At 39.6% G+C, this 14253-nt stretch overlaps 1 pseudogene; it reads right to left on the reverse strand.

Annotated features, from left to right (window-relative positions):
- Nucleotides 1–11840: 11840 nt before the first annotated feature.
- Nucleotides 11841–12119, reverse strand: LOC103287776 (cystatin-B-like; annotated as a pseudogene).
- Nucleotides 12120–14253: the final 2134 nt, after the last annotated feature.

The following is a 14253-nucleotide window of genomic DNA, read 5'->3' on the forward strand; positions in this document are numbered from 1 at the left end:
AAACTGCCTTGATTGAAGTATTGGTACACCACTTACCAACTAGGGACCTTGGACAAGTCCTTTTTAGATCTTTAGAGGCAGCTAACTCACAATTCTTAAGACTTGTGCTTTCATAGATGACCTACCAGTAACCAACCCAGATGTTAGTGAGAGCTGCCAACAATTCCTCCCAATTTAAAGCTACTGCATTGTTAGTATTTACAGAGGCCCAGAATTCAGGACTTTGCCCAAAGCATTGTTGCAGTTTATGGGCACATTCATATGTGCAGAAAGTGGGAGGGCCTCTCAGAATTAGTGCGATATCATCAGTTTGCCTTTCCTCAGTGATGGTTTTCAATGGCTATTTTACTTTGTAATTATAAATTACCATTGTATCATCGCCATTTTTTTTACATGTAGTTAATCTTTCAGCATGTATGTTATATATTTATTAAACAACATTTAAAGATATATTTGCTCTGCTGCTCACATAACCAAATTTCTTTGTTCCTATACTTTGCTTCTATTATGCGAGTTCCTTGGCAATGGGCTGGCTGTGAACTACCTTGCAACAAGCTACTAAGACAAATCTTGTAGAATTTATCAGTTACTTTTAAGTTCATAGAGCATTGCTATTCACATAAGATCAGTGTCTATTCTGTTATATTTCTTTTAAAACAAAAAATTGGCTTTTTTTGTTTTGTAAAGGGCTTGATAGTAAATGTGTTAAGCTTTGCAAGCCATATGGTATCTATTGCCATTTTTCAACTTTGATGTAGCACAAAAGCCACCACAGACAATATGTAAACAAATGAATATGGCTGTGTTAAAATAAAAACTTTCTATACAAAAGCAGTTGGTGAGCCAATTTGGCCTATAGATCATAGTATTCTGGCCCCTATTTTAAAAAGTAAATGGTAAATAATTTGTACATGGTCTTCTCAAATTCTTTTTCAGATTGGTCTTTTGCCACTGAATTGTGAAAATAAGTTTGGAATTGGACCAGTTGGTTATTGCCCAATTTAAATATATTATGTTAAAAATATTTGAAAACCACTAGTATACAAAAGGAAAGTTAGAGCTATTAGTATTCTACAAAGGCCAACTTCATTCTTTTACCTGAGTGTTGGGTGCTGGCATTTGTAAATCCAACAGGAACATTTCTTTACAGATTTTTGTAAAGAAACCATGAATAGAAGATATGGGAAGGCAGCAGGCCAGGCTAAGTAATACTCAAAGCTTAAATATCTGTTTACCAGAGTACAGCAGAGCACTCAAATAATGATAGGATTTCTTAAAGAAACTGCTTATTAAATAAAAATGAAACCATATCAATTCTTTGGGCAAGAGATTGGATTAAAAACTAATGTGCATCTTTAAACTAAGAATTAGACAGAAATATTTATTGTATTACTATAATCTGACTTTCAACAGAGAACATTTGTAGTTTGTAACCCATACTTAAGTCCTAAGTATATAAAATTGTAGGTTTTCTACTCTTCATAAGAAAATATAAATCATATGATATCACTAGTCACTTAGTGTTGTTTTAAATAGAAATAAATGCAAGCCATTGTACTGTATAATATTAGGCTCTATATTAAACAATGGAAAGTATCTGATTTCCATCAGCATAAAATTGTTTTAACCTTGAACAACCCTTATTTATTACTGACATAATAAATTAAAAAAAGACTTTTTAAAAGTTTCAACAAAGGTTAATTTTTTTAAAATGCTAAGAGTCATATTTTGGTTAACCTGTAACAAAGAAAGAGTAAAAACATTTGAAAGTGTTTCATTAAAATAAAAAAATATTTTACAGAATAAGTTTATTAAAACTATAATATATTTGCAAGCATCTTCTAAAAGTCCTTTCCACCTTCAGCAATCAGATAGAAAGCTAGTTAAGGGTAAAACATAGTTCTTATGGTGATTTTTCACAATTGCTATCTTTAAAGCAGCATTGTAGCTTTGCTAGGTTAGCAAATTACCTTTCCAAGCATCGCACATTATTTCCATCCCCCTGGGGTTTCCAGCCCACCACTCCCAGGAGAGAACACCAGTGTAGTACATGGATCAGTATCAGGTTAGGACCTCTGCAGCTCCAGAGACCAGACACACCACCTGGCCTGGGAACAGCTCAAACAAACCCATACTTTAGCCAAGAAATGAGATGCCATATAGGAAACACACACCAAATTCTAATAAATGTTGTGAATTCTTACAGAAAGGCTTTGTCTTAGTTTCTATGCAATAAACCTTTTCTTATGTCAGGTATTGCAGAAGATTGGGTTTTTTAAAAGTGAAAATTAGTGATTTGATAGCAATACTAATTTTTTTTGATGTGTGCATAATCTCTCCAATCTGCTTGAGATTTTCTCTTATCTTTTTTCACCTTTTTACTGAATTTATTTAACACTGGTTAACAAAATTATACAGGTTTCAGGTGCACAATTCCACAACACATCATCTGTACACTCTACTGTGTGTTCAACACCCCAACTCAACTCTCCTTCCATCTAAACCCTCATACTCTCTTCTACCTCCCCCACACCCCAGACGATCATGGCACTGTTGTCTTATGTCCATGAGTTTTATTTTATTTGTGTTGTTTGTTTGTCCTTGATTCGTTGAGCATCATTTTATCTTGCATTAGTAAGTGTTTTGAAAGGTTCAAGTCTCACAGAAGAAATAGTCTAAAAACAAAGGAAAGTTTGTTGGCCTGGTCGGCATAGCTCAGTTGGTTGAGCATTGTTCCATTCACTGAAAGGTTGCCGGTTCGATTCTGATCAGGGCACATACCCATGTTTTGGGCTCGATCCCTGGTAGTGGGCATACAGGAGGCAGCCGATCTAGCTTGTGCTCACACAAATCTAGCTTATGCTCACACATAGATATTTCCCTCTCTCCCTCCCTCTCCCTTCCTCTCGTTCTAAAAGTCAATTAAAAAATAAAAAGAAATGTTTGTTTATGCATTTCTTATAAACAGCTATAAAATAAAGTGCGAAAAACCTGGTCAGAATTTAATAATTTAGTCTTTCTTATTTATTTACTCTCTCATGATTAAGTTTGTATGCGCAGAAAGTGGTGGGTCCTTCACTCTCACGTTATAACTCTGCCCTGAGTTTCCATAGCATTGGGAATATATTTAGACTTACGTTTTGCCATTCTTAAATATTATCTAGTTTGGTTTCATGTATGGTAGTTTTATTTATGCAGCTTAATGGTAAGGCCCTTAAAGCTAAGAATCATGTTTAAGAAATTTATAGCTTCTCTCAGAGCATTCAGCATAGTGCCTGCCCCACAGCAAACAGTAAGAACCTATTTGTTGATTGACAGTATTCTAAACCTAGTCAGTATTCCCAACCTGTGACTGCTGATGTGCTACTGCATAAACACAGATCATCAGCTTAGCCAAGTATCAAGTAGAAACAGGTTGAATGACACAACTGGGTTGAATCTAAAATTTTGAATTTGACAATTTTAATATCTCTTCTCCTACTCATCATGATTCACCAGAATACATTTAGATGGGAATGAGCAACCCCCTTCTTTTCATTCTTTATACAGAATTAAATCTAGGCTTAATGGTTGAGGAAAGAACATTCTCAAACTTTCACTGATAAAACATTCTCTCTCTCTCTCTCTCTCTCTCTCTCTCTCTCTCTCTCTCTCAATGGCTAAAAGAATTGCAGAATTTTGGCCTGTGATGTATCTTAAGCATTTTGGGTTAGAAGAACGAGGGCTTTATTTTTCATTTTAGCTTCTATTACCTTGTTGTAGTGCACATCTGATAATTTGGTATGTTGTAGTGCACATCTGATAATTTGGTATGTCCTGTATTCCTTACTCTGCTAACAGAGTCATGTTGGTTATTTTGGAAAAACTCCTACATTTTCAAGACTAATTTTACTTTCCCCTTTTCTCTAGGACAGACTCATGACCCCAGCCTGGCCAACCGTAGGCCTGTGATTGGTTAGGGCCAGTGCGTGGGGTCTTCACCCAGGGAACACTGGCCTGGGCTTCAGCTTGAACCTTAAGGAAAGATGTGGTTTTTCTGATAGGGTTGCTGAGGTGGTAGACCATATGCCTTGATTGGCTTGTGTCAGTCTTTCTTAATACCTGGAGAGAGGTTTTCTGAAAAAGAAGTTAATGCCAAAGAAAGAACTGAAAGTTAGCAAGAAACAGATTTGATATGACTTAGTTTGAACACTTTTTCATTATAAGCAATAAACTCTTGTTAGCTGAGGCCTGTTTGATTTGTTTCTTTGTTTGTTTTGTTTTGTTTTTGTTATTTACCACCAAGAGTTCATCAGAGCCTAAAGAAAAATCTTAGAGTTCTCATAAAATTGGCCAAGTGTGTGTGTGTGTGTGTGTTTGTGTGTGTGTGTGTTTGTGTGCGCGCGTGCACTATGTCCTTTTTCCATCACGTTATAAGGAACAGGTTTATCCTGCCCAGCACTGCAGTGGACAGGACAGACGTGTCATAGAGTACAGCTTCAGCCGGGCTGCTTGTTAGGTTTAATATTTCTAGCACCATGATGGCTGCCACACCAGGTATAACAATTGCCTGATGCTCAGTTTCATTTTCAAGATACCATGAACAAATTTCTCACACTTTAAAAATAGGGCATCAGTAGGTTGTTTTTCACTAAAATATACAGTATTTTTACATGAACATAATCTGTGAGTAGAGCAGTGTTGCTTAAAGCTGCTTACTTTTCAGTACAATGCCTTTTCAAATTCTTATTTTTGAATGGCTACATACCTTTTATTTATTTATTTTTATAATTATCTTATTATTTTATTTAGTTTTTGAGACTGGAGTCAAGCAAGGTGTGGCTTCAGGCACCTGGGAAGGGTGGCTCCAGCCTGACCCCTGCAGGAGACTCGGGACCGTGGTTACAGCTGTCTTTACCCCTTGTGTAAAGGCTGCCCTAGAAGATTCCTGCTCTCGGTAGCAGGGGACAGAACAGCTTTAGTAACGAGGGCAGTGCTCTGAAGAGTCAGAGACATTGGAAGTAGGAAGAAAAAAGTCACCAAACTGGTGAGGGACACATGGAATACGTAAAGGGTATCCAACAGTGACCACTACGTTTAGTGCCAATGATAGTGTGTAGGTAGGTAGAGGTGAGTGGCGGATTGTTTACTATGACACGCAGAACCCAGCTCCTCACTGCTAAACCAAAGCGTGAACGTTATAGAGTGAGAAGTGGACAGTTGTGTGAGGGTACCACCTTGTACCAGTAGCTACTAGGCCACAGGCCCCTGCCCTTTGGCCTCATGGCAAGGAACTGAAGCCTTTTCTAATGCATCCCTTTGTACTGGGAATGCCTCACTGTTCTCTAAGTTATCGAAGTACAACACAGGCAGAGAGTTAGAGTGTCCCATAATTCTAATACCAAGTCTACTCCAGCCTCAATCCATTAATTCTTACACCAATTCTAATCAACACAAAATATTAAGCCCATCTTATACCCTTACTCCCTCTTTTTCTGACTTGCCCCTCCCCTGCCATTAGTCTCTCCCTCTCTATTAAAATAAGAACCATAATGATGATGATGATAATGACAATGATACTGATGATATAAACTTATTGACCACTTATTCTATGTAAGCTATGAGCTAAGCATTTTATGTAGAATGCTTACTTTAAATGTCAACCCACTCTGCAATTCAGATAGGATTATTATCTTCATATTATAGCAGAGAAAACGGAAGCTTAGAGTTGAAGTAACATTCTTAAAGTCAGAGCACTGCTAGCATGAATTCAGCCTCAGTGATTCCAGGGATCATATTCTCTGTACTCTAGTTTTTCTTTGTAATATTGTGTTTTGATCCAGCATAACTCTTACTCCATGTGATGGCATGTGTGAAGATTATCTCTTGTTTTGGTCTCTGTTATTTCTTCTTCTGGTTTAGCTCTTCTCCTTTAGGGACTCTTCTCTTAGACCGTGTAGTACAGATGAAGCAATCTCTCCCAAACCCTTGTGTGGCAGGGGTCTTCAAACTTTTTAAACAGGGGGCCAGTTCACTGTCCCTCAGACCATTGGAGGGCCGGACTATAGTTTAAAAAAAAACAACTATGAACAAATTCCTATGCACACTGCACATATCTTATTTTGAAGTAAAAAACAAAACGGCAAAAACACCCGCATGTGGCCCGCGGGCCATAGTTTGAGGACGCCTGGTGGAAGTTGTTCAGAGCCTGTGAACTAAGCTGGTTAACGACAATCTCTTCTGGGACATTAGTTGGAGTCATTTGTAAAGAAGCATTTCTCCTTGAAAGGCTGAGGGTTCTAAGATCCATATTACCTGGATCTGTGAAGAGACTATTCTAGCATCTTGAGAAGATATCATGCCCCCAAATAAAGGCAAAGCAGAGGAAAAGGGATCCAAAACACGGCTACAGTCCTGATGACATTGCTTAAGCTCCTTTATCCAACTTTCTGTGGCAGAAACTGGCTGCATCTAGCTTTGTTGACGATAAGTTCTGCCCCCTCCCAACACACACTGTTTGCTTTTATTTAAACTGGTTTGTTGACTTGAAATTGAAATAAAATGATCATATTTAAATTTTATTTTCTGCTGCTAGATTGTAAATTTCTTGAGGACAGAAACCATGTCATTTAGTTTTATACTTCAAGTGGTTAGTGTAGACTCTAGCACACAAAAGTTGTTCATATTGCTTGCACTGAATGAATAGTTTGTGTTCAATTCAAGAAAGAAATTACTCGAGTATAATGTGAATTAATCTATCAGGAACATCAATGGTAACTCATATTAGGCATCATAGCTTCAATAGGTAGATTTCCTTGACAGGCATACTCATATGTCTTCAGAGCATCTGGGCTAAATGTATGGACACCTTGAACACATGAATTTGTGGCTTGGTTGGCCTCTGAGTGGTTTGATGAACACCTCACCTTCCCTGTAATGTCGACAAGCCATGCTAACCTGGCCACCTGAAATGGATGAAGTTGCGGTTCTTGCTGGTGACTTGAATTTGAATTGGCCAGGTTTCTCTGGAAAGGTGACCATCAGTGGCAGCCATGTGGTAAAGGATATTACCTCACTTTGCCTCCTCAGTGGGACCTGAAGATTGGTAGGTTCAGCACCCTGGTTAATGGGGGAATCTATTACCAGCATCTCTAGTCCTCAGCAAGCCCAGCCTCCCAGCAATTACAGCTGAACTGCATGTGTGCCTTTCTTCTGCATCTGGGGATCCTTTCTCTCCAAATTCTCATCCAGTCATTTAAGTCAGAGGCACTTAGTTTCTCTTGAGTGCTCTTCCCATGTTGATGAAAACAAGCATACTGCTCCAACTTCAGGCAGCATATGACAACAAGAGGGTCTGGTCCACGCTTACAGCAGGTCAGAGTTAGACGTAAACATACTCTGAGAGTCTTTTTCTTGCCTTCCTATTTTTGTTATTCTCATTCTAAGCCATGGGTTTATGTTCCCAGTAATATAACTGTGCTGTAGCTGAGGACTATTGTTCACTTGTACATGCCTGTGTATTTACCACTCGCTCTGCATTTCGGTAGAATAAATGACCTTGTGGCACAATTTAAGTTAAAAATGCAAAGACAGCACTAACATTTCTTATAAACTCTCTGGATTAACACCACTGTTTTCATAAATACTAGTTACATATTCACTCAATGTGCTGACAGACTAAGACTAAAGTGATCATTTCAATCACTTTCTTAAATCTGGGACAATACCTGGAATATCATGTTCAATCTTGAGATCCCTGCCTTAAGAGGAACATTTGCAAAGGGAGGTGAATCCAGAACAGAATTGATCCAGACTAGTCCAAACAAAGTCTGATAGAACAAATACAATGAAACAAAATAACAGGGACAACAAGGGGAAATTTGGGGGAAATGCATTTGTCTTCAGGAATTTGAAGTGCAAGTGTTGAAGAGAAATACTGTTTGTTCTCATCAATGGCATAGGGCGGAGCTAGTGATTCAGTAGAAGTACCATGAAGGCAGATTTCAGGTAGACGTAGGAAAAAGTCAGTTTCCTATTGAATTGGTTTTCTCTTGGTTGTGGCAGACTTCCTTGTCACTGAAGATGATCAGCCTGAAACTGGATGACAATGTGGTAGAGGTATGATATAGTAATGGCAGATCAAGACTTATCCAGTATCTATTCTCCTCTTCCATTTTATTAATGGGATCTGGAATTACTGTTTCAGATGATAAATTATATTTCCCTGCTTCCCTTGCAGATAAGAAGCAATGGGGTATAAAGAGCAATCATTGGATAGAACTTCTGGCGAAGTCTTTTTGCCCTTCCCCTCTTCTGGCTTCATGCCTGAAATGTAGATGTATTGGCTGTAGCTTCAGATGTATTTAGGGTGATGGCATGACCTTCAGGGTGAAAGAAACATACTTGGTATGGTGGAGCAGAAAGGCAGAAACAGCCTCAGTTCCCGATAGCCTTATCAGCCTGGACCATCGACTTTCTTTTGTTTGTAATCTGAAAGAAAAAATACACTTTCAACTTTTTATAGCCTTTTGCATTTCTAATCTCACTCACAAACAGCCAAATGCAATTCCTGTCAGAAACATGTGTGGTCAACCCCCCAACCTTGTGGTCCTTTTCAATTCTAAGCATCCATGGATATAAGAATTCGTTATTTCACTTCTACCTATTATTTTTATAACCGATTGCATATACCAATTAAAATATTGGAAGGCATAATGCAAAAATAATATTGAGATATTACATTCATATATTTTTATTAGAAATTGTCTCTAGGAGCTAAAGAACATCAATTCAGAGGTAATTATTTGTTTTAGGGAAGCCTAGAACAAAGAGGTCATTGTTCAACTCTAGCTTCAAATTGGCATTTTATAGGTTCCAGAGAGACAGTGTCTTCAGAGCAAGGCTTTATTGAGAGAAAAGAGGGTTTTCTAAATTACAAAAGCATCCTTCTTCTAATAAGAACCAGATCTGGCTGACTTAGATAATAGAGTTTTCATAGAAGTTATAGAATATAAGAGGAGAAGGAGAAGAATATAATGAAGTGGAAGTATTCTTTTCTCCACTAATAAAAAGAAGGTCATACCGACAAGATGTCAGTGTGGGTACATTATCTGATCCTTGCATTCAGGATTCACTTTAAGGGGACATTTTAATGAGTATTCTCCCAGAGTCTATTTTTAAACTGGAAGGAAACAGGATACCTTTAATTGCCAACTCTAAGTGTGTTTCAGTGCATCAGTTAGGGTCCTATCAAGTCCTGTGCAATTGTGGGAGCAGTTTAAGCCAGGTGTTGGGCATGAAGGAACTCTGCATCAGTTGGGCTGGCAATGGAGAAGGAGACCAGAAAATGAAGTTGGGAAGAGCAAGGACAAACTACCATCTTCAAGAATCAACTAGAACCCATCAGGACAAAGTGGATCTTACATCTGAAGATCACTACCTCCAGTCTTCACGATGTGGTGACAGGAGAATCTGGTGCAGATGCACAGGAACTTCATTTCTTTAATATGACACTTTCCTTAATTCAAGTTAGTTTTGTCCAGTTTAATAGCACCATGATTTATTTGCTTCCTTTTGATCAGATCCTTACACTTTTGCACACACTGCCCTTCCATTCTCGTAATCATTAAGGCCTTAGGACTTTAGGTTCTAGTCAGTGTCAAACTGTCTTAAGAATAAAGCCTCAGATCTGTTGATCAAAGGGTCAGAGGTTCCATCAAACTGAAGATACCATGTTGACCACAGTTGTGTTTTAGTTCCATGCCCATAAAATTGGAAGACCCCTACCCTCAGGAAACTAGACAGAATGAAGCATTGTTGACATTAGGACCTGATGCAATGATCAACTACTCCCTACCCTGGCCCCAACTAATTAGTGGAGCCCATGACCCCAGCATCCTCAGTCACCATGACTAATGATTTCCCCCCTAAATAAGCTATCCCCTAGAGCAGTGGTCGGCAAACTCATTAGTCAACAGAGCCAAATATCAACAGTACAATGATTGAAATTTCTTTTGAGAGCCAAATTTTTTGAACTTAAACTTCTTCTAACGCCACCTCTTCAAAATAGACTCGCCCAGGCCGTAGTATTTTGTGGAAGAGCCACACTCAAGGGGCCAAAGAGCTTCACGTGGCTCGCGAGCCGCGGTTTGCCGACCACTGCCCTAAAGGCTATGGGGGAGCCAGGTCTTAGATGCTAAATTACCCGTGTATCCAGGCTTGGTGGCATTTTCTTAAATAAATCTTTACTTTCTTTGTTGCAAACTCCTGTTCGAGTTTTATTGGCCTTTGATATGTGCAAGCAAACAAACCCCTTTAGTTTGGTAACACTGGTACCTTCACCATAAAAATACACACACATCCAGCCTAGGGCTTGAAAAGTCAGAGGAGACTATGTGGCAGGAGTTGGAAGAGCTGAGGCCTGGCTTGTCTCCTACCAACAAGGTGAGCTACAGATCAGTGATGGCACTTGTAGCTGATGTCTTAAGTGTAAACCGTGCTACTATGTCACCTCTATCTTCTAAGTCTTATGAATATTTCTCTTGTGACCAACCACAATCCAGAACCACATAGGCAAAGTCTACTGGCAAACACAATGCCCACTTAACTAACAGGACACAGTTTGAAGCCACCAAAGATAGTAATGGCCATTTCAGAATAAGATAAAGTTTGCTTTTGAAAAAAAAATTTAGATATTTTGCCATTCTGAGTTTAAATGTATATATTTCAACTTCATTCCACAAAATCTATTTATCAGATTGTTTATCAGAAAGAAAGGCTCTTAGGAATGGTGGTTGGATCAGAACATTTTTGGTAATTTGGAGAAATTTTCAGAATGTGGTGTGGTCCTAGATAAGGCAGGGATATAATAATGTAACAGAAGTTCCTAATGGCAGGTATCAAGGACAAGATGATGAAAACAAGTACTTTCCAGTGTTCTCTGGGACTGACAAAATGTTTGCATGTTAAATCTTGACCCCATTCTTCCTGGTATCCAATAAGAGGGAAATAGGGGAGATAATGGTAGCAGCCTGATAAGTTCTCTTTATCAAGGAACTAGAGGCGTCTCCCACTTCTTTTTCCTGCCCCTGGGAGGAGGAATGGAAGGACACACCTATATTCTTAATGAAGGTTCTTAATGATAGAGCTGTAAGGCACCACTTCCACAATTCTTTTACACAATTTCCATAATGTAATCAGAACCGAGTTTCAACTGCCTGCTGCCACAAAAGCCAAACTCCTAAGACAGGTACTGGTAAGAAAAAAGAAAGAGGTTTATTCAAGTGCCAGTCACTTGAGAAGATGGGGGACTCTTGTCCAGAGCCCATCTCAACATCTCAGTGCAGAAAGAGTTTTTTTATTAGGCAGAAGAGGGAAAGCAGAACAAATAAATCAAGAGGAGGAGATTTAAAAGTTCTCCATGTGCAGACCAGCACAGTCCATTCTGATAAGGATCTTGAAACTGGTCAAGTGATGGTCTGATGTGCATCATCTTGATCTTTGTCATCTTGATCTGGTTCTACATTTGAGGGTCAGCAAATCTCCTGGAACTGGGATGATTAAAGGTCAGAGTCTGTACCTTCTGAAGTTAGTTCCTAGGATTCTTTTTTTTTTTTTTGCAAAGACTTAAAAATGTATGTATTTAGAGATCACCTAAGCCCTCTTTTTGAAAGCAATTTAGTTAAGATCATTGATTGGGAGGAAAATCACGCTATTAAAGTCCGAAGCAGAGACACCAGATTGGTGCAGAACAGCCCCTCCATCGAAAGTGGCACAGTATAGAGATGCCTTCTTTTATGACCCCCACATGCGAACACGTGACAGAGAACCACATGGACGAAGGTTCAGTTCAAAATCCAGAACTAGAAATAGGTCAGCTTATCATGCTTGGTCTTGGTCTGATAAGCGTGCAAGGCCAAAGGCTTGTTTTCATGTGGGCGACTCTAATGTGTACAAAGTCATCATTTCAACTTGAACCTTTATGAAGTAGTCTCTGTGACCAGCTGGCTCTTAAACTCCCTGGCCTTGAAAGTGGGGTACTTCTTGTTTTCCTTCTCCTCCAGCTGGAACTTCACCTTGTCAGCGATGGCCTGGACCTCGGCTATGTCAGGCTGGGCGGCGGAGCGCCTGCCACACATCATCCTGGTAGTGCTCACGGCTGAACAGTGGGCACAGAGGAGCAGCGGGCTCAGAACAACGGACGGGGAATGAGATTAGTAGCGAAGACAGAGAGTGGTTAGCTGCTAGCAAGGCTCTCTCTCTGTCCTAAGTCCACCAGGTCAGGTGACTAGTTCCCAGGATTCTTATACAAACATGCTGTTTACCTAAAAGCTACATGTTAGTCAGAGTCAGAATTTACATAAAAAAGTCAAAAAGAATGGTGGAGTGGATTACAATTCCTCTCTGTTACAAGGGCTTTTCATACTGACAGACTCATTTGGTTTACTGCTTATATCAACTTTAAACAGATTGGACAAACATTGGAACTATATATCCTTTCAATAGAAAAAACTCCAATAATGAAGAAGACAAGTTTCTAGTATGTCTACAGCCCTCTATGATTAAGATGCCATTTCTTGCTTTTGTGGATGTGATATTATGATGTATAACAAGAAATACATACTTGCCTTTTGTTCCATTCCAGTTTCTGGCACAGAGCTCCTAAAACCTTTGGAGTTTGTCTTTTGTTATGTTAATGAGGTGACAAAGCTCCTGAAGATGCAAACTAGTTGCCAGGGGAACCAACCTTGTGATTGGAAGGTTGGAAGTTTAGTCCCATCCCCCTGGAGGAGGTGGATATTGAGTTCAATCATCAATAGCAAATGATTGTATTAATCATGCCTATGTAATGAAATCTCCATAAAAAACCCAAACACACATACACAAAAAGAAGGGGATTCGGAGAGCTTCCAAACTGGGGAACTTGTAGGGTTTTGGGGAGAGTAGCATAGTAGATTGCCCTATACATCTCTTCCGTCTGGCTGTTCCTCTTTTTGTAATGAATGGGCAATCTATTAAGTAAATGTTTCTCTGAGTTCTGTGAGTCACTTTAGAAAATTAGTCAAACCCAACATAGGGATCATTGGAACCTCCAAATCTACAGTGGGTTGGTCAAAACACAGGTGACAATCTCTACTTACCACTTGTGTCTGAAGTGAGAGGAAGCAGTTTTGTAGAACCGAGCCTTTAACATGTGGGATCTGACACTATCTCCAGGTAGCTAGTGTCAGACTGTAGCTGAATTGTAGGACACGCAGTTGGTGTCTGAGAAGTGCTTGGTGGTGTGAAGAAAAAACACCCACACGTTGAAGTTGGTGACCAGAACTGTAGTGGGCCAGTGGGAAGACTGTCCTTCACTCTTCCTCAGGCTCTATCATGCTAGATTAACAGGGAAACTGGTGGGTTTGATTGTTCAATCATCCACACAATGTTCTGTGGTATTCAGCTTGGGCTAAAATATAACTTTTTTTTTTTTTTTATGCTGTGCAAGCACAGAATGGGTAAGTAAAGCCAGAGGGGACCAGGTGTCTGTGCCTGGGGGCATTCATAATTCTATGGATGTGTGTTGGGTGAGGGTGGGGATAGAGCAGGTATGGGCGGCATTAGCTGTGTCATATCCTTTTAATTGGAGGCATTTCTGCCCAGGGTGGGAGGAGACTTTGGCTTTTGGACTGGGTGCCTGGCCCTCCTGCCACATGACACGGCCCCCTGATGATCTTCCCTCCATTCATCTGTCAGAATGGTCCTGGTTCACTCCCCAGCCACTTGGCCCTTTCTCTTTCAACATGGGTGCTAAGCAGCAGTGAACTTACAGGAAACAGCTCTCAGAACCCTGCCTATCCTTTCCCTTTTATTCTTTGTAGCAAGTTTTGTGTCAGGCGTTCTTTGCCTTATTTTTTCCCCTTTGCTGTCATGGGCTCAGACTTTGGTTCATTAACTCAGACAACTTTCTCTGGCTTTCCTCCTCCTTTTTCCTCAGTTTTTTTTGTCTGCTTGGCAAATTGCTACTTACTCACTGAGAATTATTTCTCCAAGTTGTACTTTTCCAACTCTCGTCTCCAAGCTCCTGAAAAGGCTAATGAGCACTGGTGCTTGGATTGTAGCACTAGACATTTGCCACAGAGCTAATGCAAAATGCATGGCATGTGTCCAATATCAGAAAGCAAAGTGCTGCAGCATGATGGGGAGAAGGAAATGCTTTCTTTATTCTGTGTGACATGATTACCTAGAGATTTGCTTTTAAAGACACAGTTAAACCTTAGAAAAAGCCAGCTG

The sequence above is a fragment of the Eptesicus fuscus genome, chromosome 11 (assembly GCF_027574615.1).
Source record: "Eptesicus fuscus isolate TK198812 chromosome 11, DD_ASM_mEF_20220401, whole genome shotgun sequence".
Taxonomy (NCBI): Eukaryota; Metazoa; Chordata; class Mammalia; order Chiroptera; family Vespertilionidae; genus Eptesicus; species Eptesicus fuscus.